This window comes from Pseudochaenichthys georgianus, chromosome 17 (genome assembly GCF_902827115.2).
Source record: "Pseudochaenichthys georgianus chromosome 17, fPseGeo1.2, whole genome shotgun sequence".
Lineage (NCBI taxonomy): Eukaryota > Metazoa > Chordata > Actinopteri > Perciformes > Channichthyidae > Pseudochaenichthys > Pseudochaenichthys georgianus.
This window is the reverse complement of record NC_047519.1, coordinates 10,970,009-10,991,998: the sequence shown is the minus strand read 5'-3', so window position 1 is coordinate 10,991,998 and position 21,990 is coordinate 10,970,009.

Genomic DNA, 21,990 nt, shown 5'->3' with positions numbered 1-21,990 from the left:
GCACTCACTGATACTACATTTTCCAACCATTGCTAATACCAGAGAGCACACTTAGCTAACGAAAAAGGCAGATATGGGTTTACTCTTTGAACTCTTTCATGTGGGGTCTGAAAGGAGAATGAGAGAGACAGGAATGCGGGGTTTTTATAAGACTGACATGGTAGAGTGGAGACGAGGCATGGCATCTCTGGTGGCACTGATCTGCATGTAGGCACGCTGCCCTTCGACATAATGCACGACGCTCAGCCTACATTTACATGTCAGCAGACCATGAGAAATCTACTGTTTGGAGATTGTCTGTAATGTGTTTTTGGTGCTTCATGTTTTCTCTGTTTTCAAAACATACAACCACATAATGCATGTGGGGGAAACTTCTGTAGCAATGGAGAGTCTGGAGTTTGATGGCAAACACTGACGTTTATTTGCAGTTACGGCCGGATAATTGACAAAACAGGTGGTGTGGGACGAGTTCACACCGCGGTTGCCAAACCAATTCTGAAGAACTCTTCTGCAGCTCGAGGTTTTAACTAGTTCGGATTGTAATAATCAACATTCTTCATCAGTGAGACTAAACAATTATGGACCCTGGATCTAACTAGAGCTCTCGTCCATAGAAAAGAATGTGCGCCAGGGAACCTGGCTATACGTCCCTGAGCAGTAAACTACCTCATGGCGGCTTGTGCTCTGTCATAGACATTATATTACATTACATGTCACTTGTTAGACGCTTTTATCCAAAGCGACTTACATACTCAATACTGTGGGCAATCACCACAGGAGCAATTTGGGGTGAAGTGTCTCAGGGACACAACCACATGCTGACTGCAGTGGGATTTGAACCTGTGACCCCCTGACCCCAACACCAACGCACAACCCACTGCACCACACGCCACATAGACTGGTAACAACAATGCGCCCAAGCTGCCCCTCCTTAAGAGAGATAGCAGCAATACCCAAGGCCGTAGACCTATGCCACGGGAAAGGAGACGGTGAGAGGAGAAATACCTAAGCAAATTCTTCCCTAACAATGCACATTGTACGTTATCAGCAGAGAGCACTTGCCGAAAACCCCGCCCCCGCTGTTTCCATGTCCCAGTTTAGATGTCCATCAGTTATAGGAAGATTGCACAAAGACACATTCCCTTGTAAAAGTTGTTTTAATTTAATTGTAGGCCACTTTAATATATATTCATTGCTGTCAGCTATTTTGCAATGATTTATCTTTTTTCCTTGGTTTATGTTTGGCTGCTAAATAGTTTTCATCTAAGCTCTCTTTTGATGTGTCAAATAAATCAAATCAAATCGAGGGTCCCCTAATTGAAACAAAATAACACAATGTGAGATGAGTATCTTGACATAGACATGCACACAATCACATACATTTAGAAAAGTTTAGTTTTTTGTTTGCTGTACTTTGTTGTTTAAACTACTGATGATACATATACTTGTTTGCCACTGTACATTCTATGCTATTGTTTACACCACTCACACACATGCGCACACATGCAGCCCAGTGCAGACACAAACAGCATGATTACTTACGAGAAGCTATCGGACCATCATAACATGTTGCCCCAGTCACAACAGCCTCTCCTATCTGCATCCTCCATCAGCTCCACACAGGGGCCCCGCCGGAGGAGCCCGATGCCGAGGGGCAGCGCCTGGAGCGGCAGGGAGAAACTCTGTTATCTGTGATTCAGAGCAGCCCAGTGGGCCAGAGGAAGCTGCAGACTGTGACGCTCTCAGATACTGGAATTCACAACAAGACAACAATAGTATTTGTCTCATGTTTTCTACTTAGCAACAACAATCTAAGTTTCAGAATAATAAGAAATAAGAAAATATTACTTAAAGCAGGCTCAGTGTTTTTCCGAGCAAACATGTATTTTCTCAGGGAAAGTTGCGCTTGTGTACAATAAGCTGGTAACCACAGCAACAGGCCATTACTGTCAAGCATAGCAACGACAACTATATCAATAAAACACAACATATTTCCCTATTTGGTGCGATAACAGTGATATATGCTTCCACAAATGTGTAATTCCAATTTGTGTCAAAAGACAAATCATATAATTATCATTTTAATTATTATTATTGGTGCAATAACAGTGCTACATTTCCTGCAACAAACGGGAAATCCTCATTTGTATCAAAGGGAGAACCTTTGACATATAATAAGGTCATAATAAAACAAATAAAACATATTTAAAAATTCAAGAAAAAAATACTATTATTCTTATAATTATTGGGATATACTAAAATCAGGAAAAATATAAAACTATTTTTATGATTATTAATATTAAAAGAATGTTTTTTAATTCATTTAAATTATATTTAGTTGTAAATAATCTATTTATTATTACACATTATTATTATTCATCAGCATTGCTACGTGTTTCCTGTGTGTGTGTTGTGGTGATAGGTAAAGGGACACCATGCAACAATAAAGCAGATTCAGATCTACATCTTGGGCGTGGATGACCTTTGATGACCTCTCAGGAGTTTGTGAGCTGCAGCGAGGACCTTTTGTTCATCTCAGCCCTTTAACATGTGGCGTGTATTTGATATTTGCACTTTGTGTAGGCCTCCTCTTTCTCTGTGTCTTTCCTCTCCACCACAGACTGTTTCTCTGCAGTGCATGTTGAACCTCTTCCTCCCACACAACACACACACACACACACACACACACACACACACACACACACACACACACACACACACACACACACACACACACACACACACACACACACACACACACACACACACACACACACACACACACACACACACACACACACACACACACACACACACACACACACACACACACACACACACACACACACACACACACACAGAGAGCTTCCCTGCCTAGCTCTCTGTACATGTCAAATAAGGACAAATATCGATCGGGGCAAAAAGAGGACATTACGGATAAAACCTGATTTGGTTTTTGGTTTACTATCTCTATCAGATAAACCGCAAGTCACAACCTTCATCCGGTGAAAGTCAACACTGCATATGCAATGAGTATGTTTACCTAAAAGGGTCAGGTGGCGTGTTTGTACATGATGCATGATCAATAATCCGTCTTCTTTCCCCTCAGGTGGACGCTCCATCTGTTCATCTGTCGTGGCATGTTCCAGCATGCATGCATGTTCCCAGGGGTGTTTTATTTCTGGACTAACATAGATGACAGTGTGCTCTTGTGTGCCGCTGCGTCCCTTACAGGGATGTTCCCTTCCATGTCCCAACATTTCCCAGCATTGCTGAACTCCGAGCCCCCAGGAATCGGCACATAAATGTCATCCCGGTGCCGTCTTTAAACGCATCATGGTAGATGTGATTTGACACGGACAAGTGCTTCACACATGGGCTAAATGTCAGAGGATCCACTTTTTTTCACGCACATGCAACAACAACATTCACACAAAGCTACCATAATGTATTTATTTTTTTACATATCTAATTGTGACGTCAATTTGGCTTTCCCCAGTTAAGGTTAATATTACAGCATGTTCCTGGAAAGATCAACAAAACTATGTCTGGGTGTGTATCGACATTTCTTATGCATTTGCTCATTCTGAGGATTACATAACTGCTTGCGTACACATTCTTTGTATTTGAAGATATTTGGGGCAGTTGCATGCAGAGACAAATCCACACTCAGAAGAAACAATGGCCTATCTATGATGACTGCCGCCGTGTTTGATAAGTAGATGATTTGTGACATTTTCTGGGAAGGACTCATCCTGTTATTGTCCAAATCCTGCATTTTAGAGTCCATGAAACACACACACACAAATACAAGAGGCCTCGGAGAGGAAGCTGCCTGCCTCATCTGATCTTTTCCAGATTCATCATTTTTTTTCAGGGCACTTCCTTACGCATCTGTCTCAGCCACTCTAAGCTGATTTCTGACACACACACACACACACACACACACACACACACACACACACACACACACACACACACACACACACACACACACACACACACACACACACACACACACACACACACACACACACACACACACACACACACACACACACACACATCCTTGTCTTTTTGTTATTGTAGGGTTACCACACCAGAATATCTATTTCAGGGACCACGCTGTACGAGACTGCTAACATGTTGCGAGCCCCATAATGTGATAAAGACAAATACACCCTCTTCTGACACACACATCCTTTTTTTGTGGTACCGTGTGGGTACCAGACAAAAACATCCATAACCTGGGCCATGCTTTCCGAGACTTTACTAACATGACGTACGCCCCATAATGTGATAAAGACAAACCCACTCACACACACAGGCCTGGTTTGCTATTGGATTATGTTGGAATGCCCTGTATTTCCCTGTATTCCAACTTCTTTCCTCACTGTCAACTCAATTAAAAACAAACAGCCGCTGTCCAGGAGAAACTCCAGGAAGACATTTGTTATTACAAAGTGAGCGAGTTTATTTTCCTGAAAGTGGTTCTCTTCCTCTCCTGCCTTGGCCTGGGGCCCCGGGCCCCCTCACAGCCTGGCTGCTATAGTGGAGAAAGGAGGTTGACTGGCAGTCGGAGCCTGAACCTGCGGGCTCTTCACAGTCAGTGCTGCGGGCCGGGGCGGGGGGGGGGGGGGGCTGTCTGCTCTCACCCTGCTGACGTCAGTCTGCAACAGACCACAAGACTCGTGTCAGAGTTCTAAACAAGCCAGCCGCCCATTACCATGGCAGTATGGACCACCACCATGGAAACCCTCGTTCACGTCTATGCCGTGTTTACCATAAACACTTGACTCGTTTTTTGCTGAATCTACAGGAAGAGGAGGTTCGGGTTTCTGGTGGTCACCCAAACATCCACATCTCCACAGTAAACTTAATCTAAAATGCCACCTGTGATTTATTAAATATATATATGGTTGGGTGGTTACGGATAACATGTGGTTGGGGTGACGTAGACATATTGCCAAATGACTATAATCAGCTACATTTGAAAAAATGTGCAATTATAAAACGGACAAGTCAAATCAAGCAATCTAATTGGTTCTTAGCCGTGATATACTGAGCGTATACCACGGGTAGAATTGTAGGTTACTTTTCACAACAAGTCAGTATCCCTCCGCAAACTGGAACAAGAAAGCAGCGGAGAAGTAACGGGGCAGAAACCCTTCTTTTTACGCAGCGGTCCAGACATAGACATCAAACGGCAAAACATATTCAGTGTGCAGTTCCTTTGGCATTAGGGCAGGGATATCTAGATACTTTCCAAGGTTTGACATAATGAATTGTGCTACTTTTAAAGCAAGCAACGATGTTTTCAAATCTGCAATCAAAGAGGTCCGCAAAAACATTATCGACCAATCAGATTGCTTGATTTGACTTGTCAGTTTTATAAATATATTTACATGTCTTCCGTTACGAAACAAACTTACAAAGCATAAGATGGAAACATTTAAGATTAACTTCGACCTCCGTGGGAGTCTTACTATGGAGGAGTGGATTGAGGAGTGCCTATCTCCAGGGGAAAAAAGCACCTAAACGACGACATGCAGAACTACGTGAAGAGCAGGTAGACCAACTGGAAATGTACCACCATTCAAAAGCTTTCTGATGCGGGTCTTGAAACAAAGCAGAGAAATGATGGCCGTTAGTGGCCACAGACCTGCGAAAGCTCTCTCTCGAGCTACTGGAAGCCGAATCTCGGGGACCGGAGAAAGTGGAGCAATATTCTCGCCACGCCAAGCAACAGCCTAGAACAACCTCAACCTATACAAGTAACCACGTAAGCCATTCTACTGATGCTGGACAGTTTTTCAGTGGGTGCACAATAAACGGCAACATACAAATGAATGTAAATAAATAGCCAAATAATGGATCAACGCTCTCTGTCTAATATGTTCGCTAGCTGTTAGTGTTGTTGTTGTTTCGTCCAGAAGGCAACGGAGGGACTATTTTATTTTGAACATCATTATTTATTAATAAAAACTATTTAAATTAGAGTGTGTATTTTTCTTTCATATTGCCACACTTGGTAACCGTTTTATAAAAGCAGCTAAGGGGGTTGTCGAACCTCCGCTTCGCATCGGGCCGAACCACGCCCCTTAGCTGTGATATAATGAGCATATACCACGGCCTGTCGTGAGCTATTGCTTAATTATATTCTTTCACACACACATACGGATATTGGGCCGAGTGCGACACCGTACTTCCGGTATCCACCATTTCACGCGAGGTGCAAGCAGAATATCATAGTCTATTGCCTTAATCAATATCTAGTCAACTCTAAAATACCACATAAATGCAATGGCATGATAATATTGTTGTGACAAGTGGGGTATTCACCTGGTGTTTCCAGAAATTAGACGGAGATGCAGCCAAAATGGACGAAGGCCACTTTCAAGGTTCGTTTTTTCAATACTGCAGGCAGTCTGTAAGGGCAATATTCGACATCCCACACAGCTCTAGTTTACGCTGGTAACGACCTAGAGCACACCCCTCCAGTCCAGAGATGTAATCCGAAGACATGCAGCGATTTCTTCGGTCGTTAATTCCGAAAAAAAACCTAGTGCGCTCTTTCTGGCTACTTTAGCTAGCTGTTTACATTAGCACCTCCAGGATATTAGCACCTCCAGGAAAATGGCGTATTTATATATATATATATATATATATATATGGAGCACGTTGCATTGTGGGTAGCTCGTGACGTCACTGTGTGTGAATTTGCAAGGACTACCATTGTCAAGGTTGATAACGTCTTTAAAATACGGCCATTTTGAAATGTTTTCACTTTTATTCATGTTTGCGAATGTAGTCAAACATTTCTGACTAACTGCAGCAACGAAAAGTTACACAATAGAAACAGCATCAATGTTGTGTAAGACGCACAGAAAACGTGTAGGTGGTTTTTGTAAGTAAAGGGTCCTTTGATCAACATGATATGCTGAGTATGCAAAATACATGTATTTGTGAAATTGTTCTGGCTACGGCCATTTTTGACGTATTAAGTTTGATTTCTGATAATTTTTTTGCAATTCATTTTATGACTTTAATAATCACAAAAATGTTTGCCAATTTGTGCTTTTACAACATGGGTAACCTGACAAATAGCAATCTAAGTATTCTGAGCATTTATCAGGGTAAATTATTGTTAAAGAGAAATACTATCTGTTGAGGAAACTTCTGTGTAGCAATGCGGGGGAGTCACCGACTCAGGAAAGAGACAAGGTAGAGCAGGAGCTTTGATGTCAAACCACTGATGAGCTATTTGGAGTTTCGGCCGGAGCATTCACAATTCACAGCAGTCACGGTCTGACTGCACGGGAGAGTTGCCACGTCAATTCTGGAGCGCCTCTCTCTTGCTAGCCCATTTAACTGGTTCCACAAGAGAGTAATCAACATGTTTTGATAAGATAGCTTTAGACAGTTTGGGCACACTGAGTTACCTGCGTCCGCCACTTATGGCCTCGAATATGTCATACCCTGGAGTCCACAAACAACAAAGAAGGAAGTGTGCCAGTGCACCCACAACAAAGACCTTTAATCATGTGACCTAGTATTGACTGCTCACAGAAATGGGAACAATAACATTATTGGCTGAAGCAGCCTGTGTCCTTAAAGGACAGGAACAATAGACGTCAAGGTTGGTCCTGTATGTCACATCTAGGAGTCTGAGATAATTATTTCCCTAACAGTTCCTCTCTTTTTATCATTTATAATAACCTAAAACATTAGTCTTATAATAATTTGGTCAATAATTAACTCAATAGGCGTCTCCAGATTCGAGTGTGGTCTCACCTGACATTAATTACATCACAAAGTAGAATAAGATTGAAACATTCAATCACAATGATTGATACAGCCAATCATAATAGGAAAAATCATCTCTCATCAGTGGTTGATCATCTTTTGTCAAAAGCATAATAATGAACACACATAAAATACAGGTGCACAATAGCTAAATATTTGTTTTAAACTAATATATTTTATCATTTACCATTAGTTAATTTCATTCATCAAACTATAAAATCAAAACCAGCTTGCCGCTTTAAAGATTTACTTCAAGGCAATCACTAGTCAAAAGCATTTTTAAAACTCAGGATCCTAAGAGATCCAGCTAAACAATTCACAGTTAGGGTATACAATTCACAATGGTGATTTGATCAATCTGTAATCTGCAAAATTGCAGTGTCCTCAATTTCAGGATTACTTTTTAAGAGTCAGGCACTTAGTTTTAGTAATATCAATACATTCAAAATCTGAAAAGGAAAAGTCAGACATTTATTGTGTAGTGTAACAACCTGAAAAGGAAAAATCAACTTTAATCTGAGAAATTTTAATTCATTGGCCATTCGTTGTAAGGGGGAACCCATGGTTCGGTTGCCACGGTAGAGACCCACAGGTCTGGAAGCTCGACGTCGTACATCATTACGGTGTCATCAGCGGTGGTGTACCCCACCAGTGTCTGTGGGGCCTGGAGGGCGGTTTTGACAATCTTTTGCATGACTAGTTTAACAACAGTGACTAGGCACACTATCAGGATTAGCACAGCTAAAAAAAACAGTGAAATGGTAACGGCAAGTTTACCCAATCCCGCTCCCCATGACCCAAATGTTCCAGATAAATCCCCAAATGCAAACCCATGAGTTTCGTGCAATTCTTTTATTCCCCTAGCAGTATCATGAGTAGGGTTGGGTATCGTTTGAATTTCCACGATTCCGATTCCGATTCCGATTCTACTTTTCGATTCCGGTTCTTCACGGTTCTCGATTCCGATTCTTTGAGGGGCAGGGTAAAAAAATGATACATGCTTCTTCCACCAAAAAAAATTACATTTATTCGAGAAACTTTTACACAGGTTAGTTTAAAGTAATATTCACATTAATCAGTCTGTTTATATTCACTGCTATGTAACTGTAACCTGAGAACCACTGAAGCTATAACAGTGCAACAGTCCAACTTTTAAAAACAGTTCTTGTTGAGAAAAACAAGCATATCTGCCTTCTCAGGCATACCGGGAAGAAATGTTTGAACATTTTGAAGTAAAATGCTTCAATCTGGTGCACTTTAAGCAGAATTACTAGAGACTAGATCTAGGGGGTACAACTCTAAACACCCATACAGTATGAAAAAGATCGATTTACATTTGAATAATTAAATAACAAATAGCCTACATGTAACGCATTTTATTTTTGTTGTTCATTCATATCTTATTTTACTATTTTATTTATGCATATTTTTTTATCTCTCCAGTTTAAAACGATATGTCTGGTTTACTGTCCTATAGTATACATTGGAATGATTTCAAACCTGTTTTATCCCAATAATTATAAAGGAGTGCCTTGGAAATATGTGTTTACATAAATTGTGATCAAAACGTTTGAGACCCACTGAGATAACTTAGACTAAAGTGAACTATCTAAACACTGAGAGTCCTCACTGAGCTGTAGTTATCAGCCGCTTAGTCTGACTGGAGAGGACTCTCCTCCACATCATTGTAGAAACATCTTCTTCTTCCGTTAGAGCAGCTAGCACCAGATGCTAATAACAACAGCGCCCTCCCTTTCTCCCATGCTCACTCGCACGTTGGCTGTGAGCTGCGGTTGCCAGATAAGCCAACATCCCCCATTTTCATCACTTGCAGCGCCCATCGTACAGGGCAAATGAAAGTGTAACCGGGATGAAAAGGGTGTTACATTGACTTAATTATGAATGTTGTTACATCAAGGCCGAAAATTAGGATGAGCACCAACGGTCAAAACATTTTTTTTCTCCCAGAGCTGCCAGCGCAGCGCCTCCACAGATCTGGCGCCCTAGGTGAACATTTATAATGCCAGTGCAACGGGCCGGCCCTGGTCTCACTGTAGGAAATGTAGATACAACGCTACATTTCCCGCCCTGCTGCAGTCATGCAGTAGGCTACGGAGAGCGGCGAGAAACATTTCCTCAGGCATCGAAAAGCGGAACCGGTTCCGAACCGGAACCGGTTCTCGGTACCTAACCCTAATCATGAGCCATATCCATGACCTCAGGCGTAGCATCAGAGATGAAAGAACAACACTCAGATCCAATCACCTTGCACGTGCCCCCCTGTGCTGCCAGCAGAAGATCCAGTGCCATACGATTCTGTAATGCCACTGCTCTAACTTCCTGCAGTTCTTTGTGTTCAGCCAACATGGCTGTGTTGGATATATTGAGGTGGTTTTCCACGATTTTGGAGAGAGCTATAATTTCCTGCTGGGAAACATAAATGCCGTACCAGGGCAGGACAGCGCTAGCCAGCTGCTGACCTGTTGTGATGGTCCTACGATTTCTGTGTAGGGAGGGGAGTATTGCTGCAATCTCATCAGTCTCTACTTTACGGATCAAAGGGATTAGATAGGCTAGATAACAGGTGCCATCAAAAGTGTCATAAGGCATGCAACCGTAGGCTCTGTCCCCACAAACCAAGTAAACTCCCTCTGGGAGGGGAGTTCTGGTTAATTTGACCTTTATTGCGGTGTTACAGTCGCTGTGGCCCACATCGTGAGAGGGTAGAGACCCTCCTTCGTTCTGAAAGCAGATGGACACATTCTTCCACTCATGCACCACAACTGGGGGAATATAAACTGAACAGTTACGTTTAGGGAACTTACCTAGGGGTAACGGCAGCAAACAGTCATGTATTTTAACTTTAACTGAGTCCACTGTCCGGGACCCAAACCAGGGTACGACTGTTACCAAGGCTTCAACCAACAAAGATGGTGTGTGTGGTTGAGGTGAACATGTTGGCCTCGTATAGTTAGCTGAACAATTAGTCTGGACTAGAGCTAATTGGAATCTGTATTCAAAAACTAGGTTAAAGTACTTCTTCACATATATAAGTTTTAGGACCAGTAATCGTTTGAAACCGTCTGGTAGGTAATCCTTATTTACTGTGTCAACAATGAGCGAGATTAAGCCCTTGTACCTTAAAGGTTGCTTAGAGTCTCTGGGGTAAGAAGGGATGTAACAATCATCGGTCTCATTGCTCATTCGGGATGCTATATCATTCCAGCTAACTACACTGTAGTCAGATGTAGTGAAAGGAATTGGACTGAACATGGGAGAGTGCATGGGCTCTGGCATATTTTGACACAGCCAACAGTTGCTAACATTGCGTTCATGTGCATAATCTAACATTACATTTATTGCAGAATTAGGATTGGTTTTAGTTTGTTTAGGTGGAGTGATTAAGGCACTCTTTAAAGAATCCTCATAACTTTCTGGTGACTTAATTAAAGCTGGACCTGGTTCTATATTTGAGCATTTAGAGACCCCTGTACTGGGATCTTTGTAATTGGGTGTCCATGTACACTGTTACGTTCCCTTGTAGAGCTAGGGGTACCAAGGGAAGTAGCGACACACCAGACAGCCGGACGAGAGAAAAAGGAGAGGAAACGGAATGCCGAAGGAGTTTAAGTGAGGTTTTAATGCGTCAATAAGTAAGGCGGCTCACCAGCCAAAGTACAACACAAACGTACAACAAACAACACAACTATGCTGGGTCTCACACAGAGACAGGCTGCACACATGCAGCCAGACGAGAAGGAGAGAAAGAAGGCCCTCACTGCCGTCCTCCTCCGGTCCTATATGGAAGTCCTGATTGTTAATTCGGATCACCTGGGGAGAGGCTGCACCTGGGGACAATCAGAGGGAGAGAGAGGAAAACACACACACACGACCACACACACACTACGGCACGTAACATACACATAGGATCATTCTTTAACTGTCCTTTAGTGAAACACCACATTTCTGGGGGTACATTTGCAATGGTGTTTAGTGTTATTCTTACCATCCGCTGTGAGACCTGGAACCGCTGGTACCCCGTCTCTGGATAGACGTTCCACGCCCACAAGCCTTTGCTTAATAACACAGGAAACACAACAACACAGTCATGTGAGTTACATTGTGTAGTCGGACATTCAAAGGAAATATTCTGTGATCCTGTCTTGGGAATGACAAGAGCAGGGAGAGGGAGTAGCCTTGTCTCAGGGCCCACTTTCCTCCTTCTTCTCCCTCTTTTTCTCTCTCTTTTTTTTAATGTTTGTGTGGTGGTTGCAAACAACCTGATTTTGTCGCTAGGCAATGACGTGCCCGTTGATGTGGTTTGGCCTTCAGGGTATGGGCCCTGAGTGGTCAACCTGCCTGCGCCCTTGGATAAGAGCACCTTATTTTCCCCTTCTGAGGGGCGAGAGCCCTCGCCACCTGTCGTCGGGATTGGTTCAGCTTCATCTGGCGGGGCTTCCTTGGCCAGGAATAGTAGTCCCAGAACAAGGAGTATGAGGACAGCCTTCACACGCCAGCACCCTGACCCTCCCCACTGACCGGTGGAGGAGACAGGCGGCATCGCGAAGCGTGGATCCACCAACCCAGTCTCATAAAAAAACGTGTAATAATTACGTTGGTCCACAACGTAGGACGTAGTATTTCTACAAAAACGCCTCTGAAATTGTAGGATCCCTACGTTTTTTTTCACCATTCATTCCAATGGCTGGCATCTATGTCACGTGATCTTCACATTTCTCCCTGCAGAAAAAAAAAACATGGCCGACATTCGTTTTATTCTCGTGGAAAAGGCCTATTTTAAGGTTAGTTTGGCGATGAAAATGCCTTTTGATGTCATTTGATGTGAGAAATATGAGTTGTTATTTCAGATTATGTGTGCAGTGGATGTACATGATCTTTAGTTTGCTAGTTATTACGAAGATTACTTCAATAAATTGTGTCTATACAACGTTTTCATTGTTACCAAGGTGGTTGCTAGGGACGCTGCTATCGATATTATTTCTGTTATGTTGTGTAACATGGTGTTATCTTTATTGCTACCCCCTTCCCCGTCAATGTATAGTGTTGGTCCACAGTGCAAACGTATTAGTTTAACAAAATCCGCATCTAAAATTGTGGCATAGTATGGTGCCGAGAGATGGGAGTCGGAGGCGGGGTATCAAAGGTACAAGCTAGACTTTTATTTAGCATCTCAAAACACATGTAAACAGCTTCATGCCCGGGAAGCTGCCGGGAAGCGAAGACCGGCGGAGACAGGAAGTCCGGCTAACTAAAATGTCCGTGCAGAACAATACGAGCAGCTCATTTGCTTTACAGAATATTACACCCGGAAGTAAGTATTCTCTCCGCTTCGCTTGACAAACCCCGTGATAGTCCTCAAGCTCTGTGATTGGAGAGTGTGCAGAGCCTCGAACAGCACTTGAAATGGGATGGCACCACGGCAGACTGTCCAAAACTGGATTTGAACGGGTCCACCGCGTCCCCCCCCTCCCCCACCCTGTCCCCAGAACTACACATGCTGGCTATTGTGTTTCGCAACATGTTCTCTGCAACAAGTCCTCCAACTCATACGACCAAATGGGTAGATTGTTTAAGAACCTTATTACGACCAAATATGTCGTTTGTTCAAGCGCTTAATACGACCTATAATTACGTTTGAAAATGGTCGGCCTCGAGTGCTCCCGTTGAATGCAAACGTTACAGAGGGTTGTTTATTCACAAATAACCCTCTCTGTAAAATCCTAAATTGTAGGATAGTTTGGCCATTAAAACGCTTTATGATTAGATTTCTAGCGAGAAGTATATATTGTACTTTTAGAATCCACGTCCAGTCAATATGTAGGATCTATAGTTTGATAGATATTACGAAGATGATTTGAGGTTTCGTCAGGAGAACGTGTATATGCGGCAAGCTTCCATGTAAAGTTACGGGTTGAAAACAGTATTTCCGGTCTCGTCGTTTTCATAATAAAACCAATGATCAAATGATTTAACAGTGATATCTGCACTATTCATCCACTAAAAAAACATCAGTTTATCCTAGTTAATTATACGACATTAATTGGTTTAAATTGTGTACAATGCTTTTGTGTTTTTCCCATAGGTTTTTCTCTTTCGATTCTGAGAGACACATTTCTTTTTTCAGAGGTTTTAAAATCACGCCGCAATGCACGTCGGGATATGGTCTTTATGTGATATGAAATCGGAAAACATTCAAACAAATAATAATAATACTTAATTCTGAGTGCTCTTGCTTTTCTCTTTGAAAGTCATCACATAACGGCATTGCAATACACGGTTCGGCTGCATTAAATATTACATACCTGCCCTAGATATGTATTTATAGAGTCCTGATCAGAAGACCTTTTGACAAACTGGAAGAGATGCCGCCAAAACTGAATACGTGACGTGGACCATAAATATATCAACAATTAAACAACATCTTCCATTTCTTTTCACACAATACGTCTCCTTGCAGTATCAACACTAATTCGGCTGACTTTTCTATTTGATCCAATTAGTAGATAGTCTGTATTTACACCATAACGGTGCACAGCTGATAGAAAGGGACTTTTTTGTAGTTTTTAAAGATATTACTGATTTTCTGAACTACCTTTCCAACTCCTCATGCAGTTGACTGTTACAGGTCTATACAGGTTCATGGTACAATGCATAAGCTTCACATCGAGAGACTGAAACTGTATTTTCCTTTACCGTTCTGTTTTAAACTCACAATAAAGTGAATAGTCATATTATGTACGATATTATTATGTTTTATTAACTAGACCACTGGTCTAAACCGCACCTCCTAGTGGTTAAAGCACGTTATTGAATGTAGTTGTTGAATAAGTTATATTTATTTAGTTATTGATGAAAACATTTAAATATTAAGGAGTAGCCTACATACAAAATAGGGGTCAATGATAGAAATATAGAATGGAAAATATCTAGAAGATACTGTAGTGATCTCTACAATAAAACAGTTTAGTGCAGGACGTCCAAAGATAGTAACAGGAGGATGTGCAAAACAGACAAACTGATAAGGCTGAATTTTACTCAGGTGTAACTAAAGTCTGATTTAAGGGTTGTTTATATTTCACATCATTAATCAGAATCTGCAAAGTAACAAAAATAAATGTAGTAGAGTAAAAATACCAGGTTAACCTCTGAATTGTAGTGGAGTAGAACAAAGTAGTACATGCTGCTGTAACAAAGACATTTCCCAACTTGGGATCAATAAAGTATCTTATCTTAAGATGATCGATGGCTACTGCCATATTTGCTAAATGTGCATCTGAACCTTGACAAGTGCATGTTTCAGGCTTATCAATTAACAACAGGAGGGGTCACAGACATAAGACCAGCTGTCATGTGGTATTAATGCTGCCCATTATGGACACAAGCAATTTTCACCCATGTATTAATTATATGTTTTAAATTTGATAACACCAATGTGTTTCGTGTCCCCTAAACCTCCAGGGATGTATACAGTTTAATACTGGCAACTACTAATTGTGGGAAATACAAAAACGTCTTTTAAAACTACATTTCCCAGTAGAGACGTGCCATAGAACATGTTGCGAAACACACAATAGCCAGCAAGTGTAATTCTGGGGGGGAGGGCTGGGCTGGGCCAAGTCCAGTTTTGGATAGTCTGGCGTGGTTCCATTCCATTTCAAAGAGCTGTTTGACACTCGGCGTAACCTTGTCGCACTTCCACTCCAATATCCAATCACAGAGCTTGAGGGCTAATCACGGGGTTTGTAAAGCAAGGCGGATGTTGTAGTCCCAAACGATAGCTGGGGATTCTGGGTAGTTTAGTGTCTTCGGAAACTCTGTAGTGTCTAAACTCCGAAAAAACAATTTGTTTCTCCGAATCGAAGGTTAAAAACACAAAAGCATTGTACACAATTTAAACCAATCAATATTGTGTAATTAACAAGGATAAACTGATGTTTTTTAGTGGATGAGTAATGGAGATATCACTGCATAATCATTTGACAGTGTGGGCAATACTTCCGGTTTTATTATGAAAACTTCGAGACCGGAAATACTGTTTTCACCCACGCTAACTTTACATGGAAGTTGCCCCATATACAGTACACGTTCTCCTGGCGAGACCTCAAATCATTTTCGTATATCTATCAAACTGTAGATCCTACACATCCACTGGACGTGGATTATAAAAGTACAATATACACTTCTCGCTAGAAATCTAATAAAAAAGCATTTTAATGGCCAAACTATTCCACAATTTAGGATTTTCCAGAGAGGGTTATTTGTGAATAAACGACCCTCCGGGGCGTTTGCAATCGACAGGAGCATGTTGTTTCTTACACGACCACTAGAGGGGCTACACTTTAAAACGTGTCTCTGGGTCGTATTTAGCTGCTGAACAATCGACCTATATGGTCGTTTTTTGTAGGAGGACAGGCTGGTTCTCTATCTATGGCACGTCTCTACTGGGAATTGTAGTTTTAAAAGACGTTTTCGTATTTCCCATAATAAGAAGTTGCCAGTATTAAACTGTGTACATCCCTGGAGGTTTAGGGGACAGGAAACACTCAAATTTAAAACATATAATTAATAAATGGGTGAAAATTGCTTGTGCCCATAATGGGCAGTATTAATATATACCCACATGACAGCTAAGGTCAGAAGAGCTTTATTTAACAGCTGGTCTTATGTCTGTGACCCCTCCTGTTGTTCATTGATAAGCCTGAAAGATGCACTTGTCAAGGTTCAGAGGCACATTTTGCAAATATGGCAGTAGCCATCAATCATCTTAAGATAAGATGTACTTTATTGATCCCAAGTTGGAACATTTGCGTTACATCAGCATGTGTATAGTTGTAAATATGCAGTGGTGATTATTTATTTGTAAATCATTTAGTATAATCACACAAATTCTGTGTTTTATATTTAATAATTCTGTGTTCTTTATTTATTGATTGTTCAATACCTGACAAGGCCGGAGATGAAAAACGTGGGTCACAGGTTCCTCAACAGTGCATCACAAGACATCTTTCAATATTTGTGTACCTCCACCATTACATTGTCATATTCTGCACATTTCTTATACTATCTACATACATCTTATAAGAGTATAATACATATGTATAATATCAGTTAAAATAAGTGCTTCAACATAGTTAACATAGCTGGAGGTATACACAAAGTTTTTCATTCATTGCATAACTACACCGTTTGTGTATATGATATGTCAATAAACCTTAGAAAATCTTGAAATCTTGAAAGGGATGTGCAAACTAGTCATTATATACAGTCTTTAATTAACTATTAGTAGAGAATAACGAGTAATGAACATACTTTATAGGGATTCTATTAATATCTAATAATAAAAATAATGAAATTCAATAACATGCTTTAACCACTAGGTGTCCCTTTATATCAGCTGTGCACCTTTATGGTGTAAATACAGCCTATCGACCAATTGGATCAAATATAAAAGTCAGCCGAATTAGTGTTGATACTGCAAGGAGACGTATTGTGTGAAAAGAAATGTAAGATGTTGTTTAATTGTTGATATATTTATGTTCCACGTCACGTTTCCAGTGTTGGCGGCAGTTCCTCATGTTTGTCTAGAAGTCTTCTCATCAGGGCTCTATAAATACAGAACTACGGCAGATATGTAACATTTAATGCAGCCGAACCGTGTATTAATGCCGTTATGTGATGACTTTCAAAGAGAAAAGCAAGAACACTCGGAATAAAGTCTTTTAGGTCTGTTTCCGGTATTTGTTTATGACGATGTGATGTGAGATGTGAGACTGGAATTGCACAGGGGAAAATAACGTTTCTGTACCATTTTAGATGCAGATTTTGTTAAACTAATACGTTTGCGCTGTGGACCAACACTATACTTTGACGGGGAAGGAGGTAGCAATAAAGATAACACCATTAAACAGTTACACAACATAACAGAAATAATATCGATAGCAGCATCCCTAGCAACCACCTTGGTAACAATGAAAACGTTGTATAGACACCATTTCCTGAAGTAATCTTCGTAATAACTAGCAAACTAAAGATCATGTACATCCACTGCACACATCATCTGAAATAACAACTCATATTTCTCGCATTAAATGACATCAAAACGCATTTTAATGGCCAAAGTAACTTTAAATAGTTATTTTACACCGAGAATAAAACGAAGTTCGGCCATGTTTTTTTTTTCTGCAGGGAGAAATGTGAAGATCACGTGACATAGACGCCAGCCATTGGAATGAATGGTGAAAAAAAACGTAGGGATCTTACAATTTCAGAGGCGTTTTTGTAGAAATACTACGTCCTACGTTGTGGACCAACGTAGTTATTACACGTTTTTTTGTGAGACTGGGTTGGATCCACTCTGTCCTACCTTGGACTTTTAGGGCTGTTCTGGTCACTATTAACACCTGGAAAGGACCTTTCCACCTGGGAGACAGAACGTCTTTTTCAAGAGACTTGATTAGCACATTATCACCAATCTTTAAAGGGTGGGTGGGCTTCTCTCCCGGCTGAGGGAGCCTGTCAGCCACCTGCCTGTGAAACTTGCTCAACATATCGGTTAGATATTTCACATAATTAGTCATGTAATCATCTGTCCACAAAAGAGTAAGTTTATGGGGTGTTACTGGGGGGCTGGACCCTGTGGACATTACCCTTCCCATTAATACTTCGTGGGGGCTAAGCCCTGTCGTAGCATTTGGTGTGTTTCTGATGGAGCACAGGACTAGTGGTAGTGCATCTACCCATTTTAATCCGGTGGTCAACATTGTCTTGGTAAGTTTCTCCTTTATGGTCAAGTTCATTCTCTCAACCTGGCCTGAGCTCTGTGGGTGATAGGGAACATGCAACTGCCATCTGAACCCTAACACTGTAGCTAGACTCTGGGTTATCTTAGAAACGAATGCTGGACCTCTGTCACTGTTAATTCCTGTGGGCACACCAAATCTAGGAATAACATCTTTGAGAAGACACTTTTTCTAGCGTCTTCTTTTCTGGTTGGGTAAGCCTCTACCCATTTGGAGAACTGGCACACTATTACCAAGAGATACTTGCAACCCTGGCATGGTGGCATGTGTGAGAAGTCGATTTGCATGTGTACAAAGGGCCCCGACGGGGGTACCAAGTGTTCGTGTTGGACTGGGCCTCCTTTCTTTCTCGTCTGCTGGCATGTCATGCATCTATCTACTAGGGCCTGTGTCGCTAGTGTGATGCCTGGGGCAAACCATTGTGATTGTATAATCCCATTCATCCCTCCTTTTCCTACATGTGTAGAGCCATGAGCGACGTGTGCCAAAACATGGAGGAACGAGCGGGGCAGACCATTCGGCCATCTGGGTGGAGCCACAAGCGGGACACTGCATCAAGTGTACAACTTCTGCGCAGCCATAAGTCTTTCTCCCTAACATCAGCGCGGGCTTGCATGTCCGCGACATCATTAAAGGAAGGCAAACAAATGGGTTCTGCGGGTTGTGTGGAGGGACATTGGAGCACCATGGAGGAGGAGGAAATGGCCGCTTGTTTAGCCGCGGTGTCGGCTAACGCATTTCCGCGTGAAATAGGATCATCAGAATTTGTGTGAGCAGTACATTTAACCACTGCTAGCTGTGCAGGGAGTAGGATAGCGTCTAACAGTTGAGCCACTAACGCATGATGTTGAATAGGCTTACCAGCTGATGTTAAGAAACCGCGCATTTTCCACAGGACTCCTAAATCGTGGCATACACCGAAAGCATATCTGGAGTCTGTAAAAATGGTCGCAACTTTATCTTTAGCCAAAATGCACGCTCTGAGTAGAGCATACAACTCTGCCGCTTGAGCCGACGTGCCATTGGGCAAAGCTCGGCTTTCTAAGACTTCCCAGTCGTTCACAACAGCATAGCCAGCTAAGCGTAATGTGTCAGACCCGTCTGTGTACAGAATCATATCTGAATTTGGGATTGGAGTTTGCAACATATCAGTTCTGGGGGAAGAAGACAGATCAATGGTTGTGATGCAGTCATGTGTTAGATCAAAGTCTGGTATTGGGACCAGTGTGGCTGGGTTCAGAGGAGGGGAGCGCCTGAGAGTGATGTGCGGGCTTGAAAGAATGACCGCCTCATAACCAGAGCGCCTTGCTGCTGTCATATGCTGAGTAGCAGAGGTGTTCAGAATGTGCAAAACTGCATGTGGGACATGAACTACACAGTCACTGGCCAGTACAATGGGAGAGGATTGCTTGATAACTAATGCAACTGCGGCCACTGCTCGCAGGCATGAAGGCATACCAAGTACCACAGGGGAGAGTCGAGATGAGTAGTATGCAACAGGCCGGAAATTAGAGCCATGCTTCTGTACCAAGATGCCCGTTGCAAAGGCCCCCTTCTCATGGACGTGTAGATGAAAAGGTTGATGGTAATCAGGGAGACCCAGGGCCGGAGACGATGTGAGGGCCTGCTTTAAGTCCTGAAAAGCTGTGTGCATGTCCTCAGACCATTGAACAATGTTAGGGGCGGCCTGCAGAGTGGCAGCACGCAGGACGGAGTCCATAGCAGCGTACTCGTATATCCAATGTCTGCAGTAGTTTGCCATGCCCAAGAAGGAAAGCATCTCCTTCTTTGTGTGCGGTGGTGGCACTTTGTTCAAAAGGCAGACTCTCGCAGGTGAGAGGAGGCGGTGTCCATCTCTCAGAATGTGACCCAAATACGTGACCTCAGTCTGGCAGTATTGCAACTTGGCCAGGGATGCTCTGTGTCTGCATTCAGAAAGTCTTTTCATGAGCAGAATGGAGTCGATGCGACAGGCGTCTTTGTTAGGGGATGCAATCAACAGGTCATCAGCATACTGAAGGAGGGTGCTACCCCCTGTAAGGACCCAAGTGTCCAGGTCTCTTTTAACGGCTGCTGCGTACACAGTAGGTGATTCAACAAACCCCTGTGGGAGGCGCGTGTATGTGATCTGTTTACCTCTGAATGGAAATGCAAACAGATACTGGCTTTCTGGATGCAAAGGAATAGAGAAAAATGCTGAACAAAGATCAATGACTGTGTAATGTGTGGAGTCTGGAGGCAAAGCGGCAAGGATTGAATTGGTGTCGGGCACAATGGGTGCTCTTGGAATGACAATGGCATTAATAGCTTGCAAATCTTGGACAAAACGCCACTCATCAGGGCGATTGTGCTTCGGGAATGGCAAAATGGGTGTATTGCAAGGGCTGGAGGTGTAAACCAGGACCCCCTGATCGAGCAGTGACTGTATTACCCCTTCAATGCCCAAAATGGCTTTTTGGGGTAAGTTGTACTGTCTGATCGCTGGCAATCTGGCATTGGCCTTAAGTGTCACTCTGTGAGGGGGTGCAGAACTTACAAACCCCACATGATTCTTGTGCTTCGCCCACAATGTGGCTGGGACCTCCGACAAATCTGAAGGGGGGCCATACTCTGTGGGAGGAGGTGGTTGAAAATGAAGAAATGTGCTTTGGGGGAGCGAGACGGCCATAGGGAGACGTAGTATGTAATGTTCCTCCCCATGGAGCCCACAGACTTTCTCTCCAAACGACAGCCCAGTTGACTGTAGTCCTGATACGGCCAGCCTATACACTTGCTATCGAGTTCACTTCAAAATGAAACACAGTTTGCTCTATGCTTGCTTGCCACTAACCACCTGTGATCAATTAGCCTATAATTGTATGTATGCACCCCTGACCGCCACCTGCTCCTCAATGTCTAGGGAGCCGTGGCGCATCTGGCGATGCACGCACCTCGTGCTGGCCCGTCTGACTAGGAGAAAGCGGTCCTGAACAACGAGTGCTTTCAGACCGTCCCGTTGCAATAGAGACGGCGGTGTTTGTGAGTTAAAGCCTATAGGCAAAAGCTGTGACTTTCTCCCTCTCTTTCCTGCACTTCTCCAGCTCCACAAACACGGGGAGGTTTTACACACACTCCCAAGGCTGCAGCTGGAGCCGTGTTTTGCAGAGAGGCGATAGCAGTAAATATCTCTGGCTGCTTATTTTCAACTGCTGTGTTTGGCCGCTAAGATCCTCAGAATCCGGCGATTTGTCCAATACAAATCTTTTATATTGCTTTTAATTCACACAGAAGCTCCACCTCACTGATGCCCTCCTTTAAGGTCTGCCTAAACATGAGCTGTGTATGCTTGTATGGCACTTACGTCCCGAGCAGCACACACAGAGAA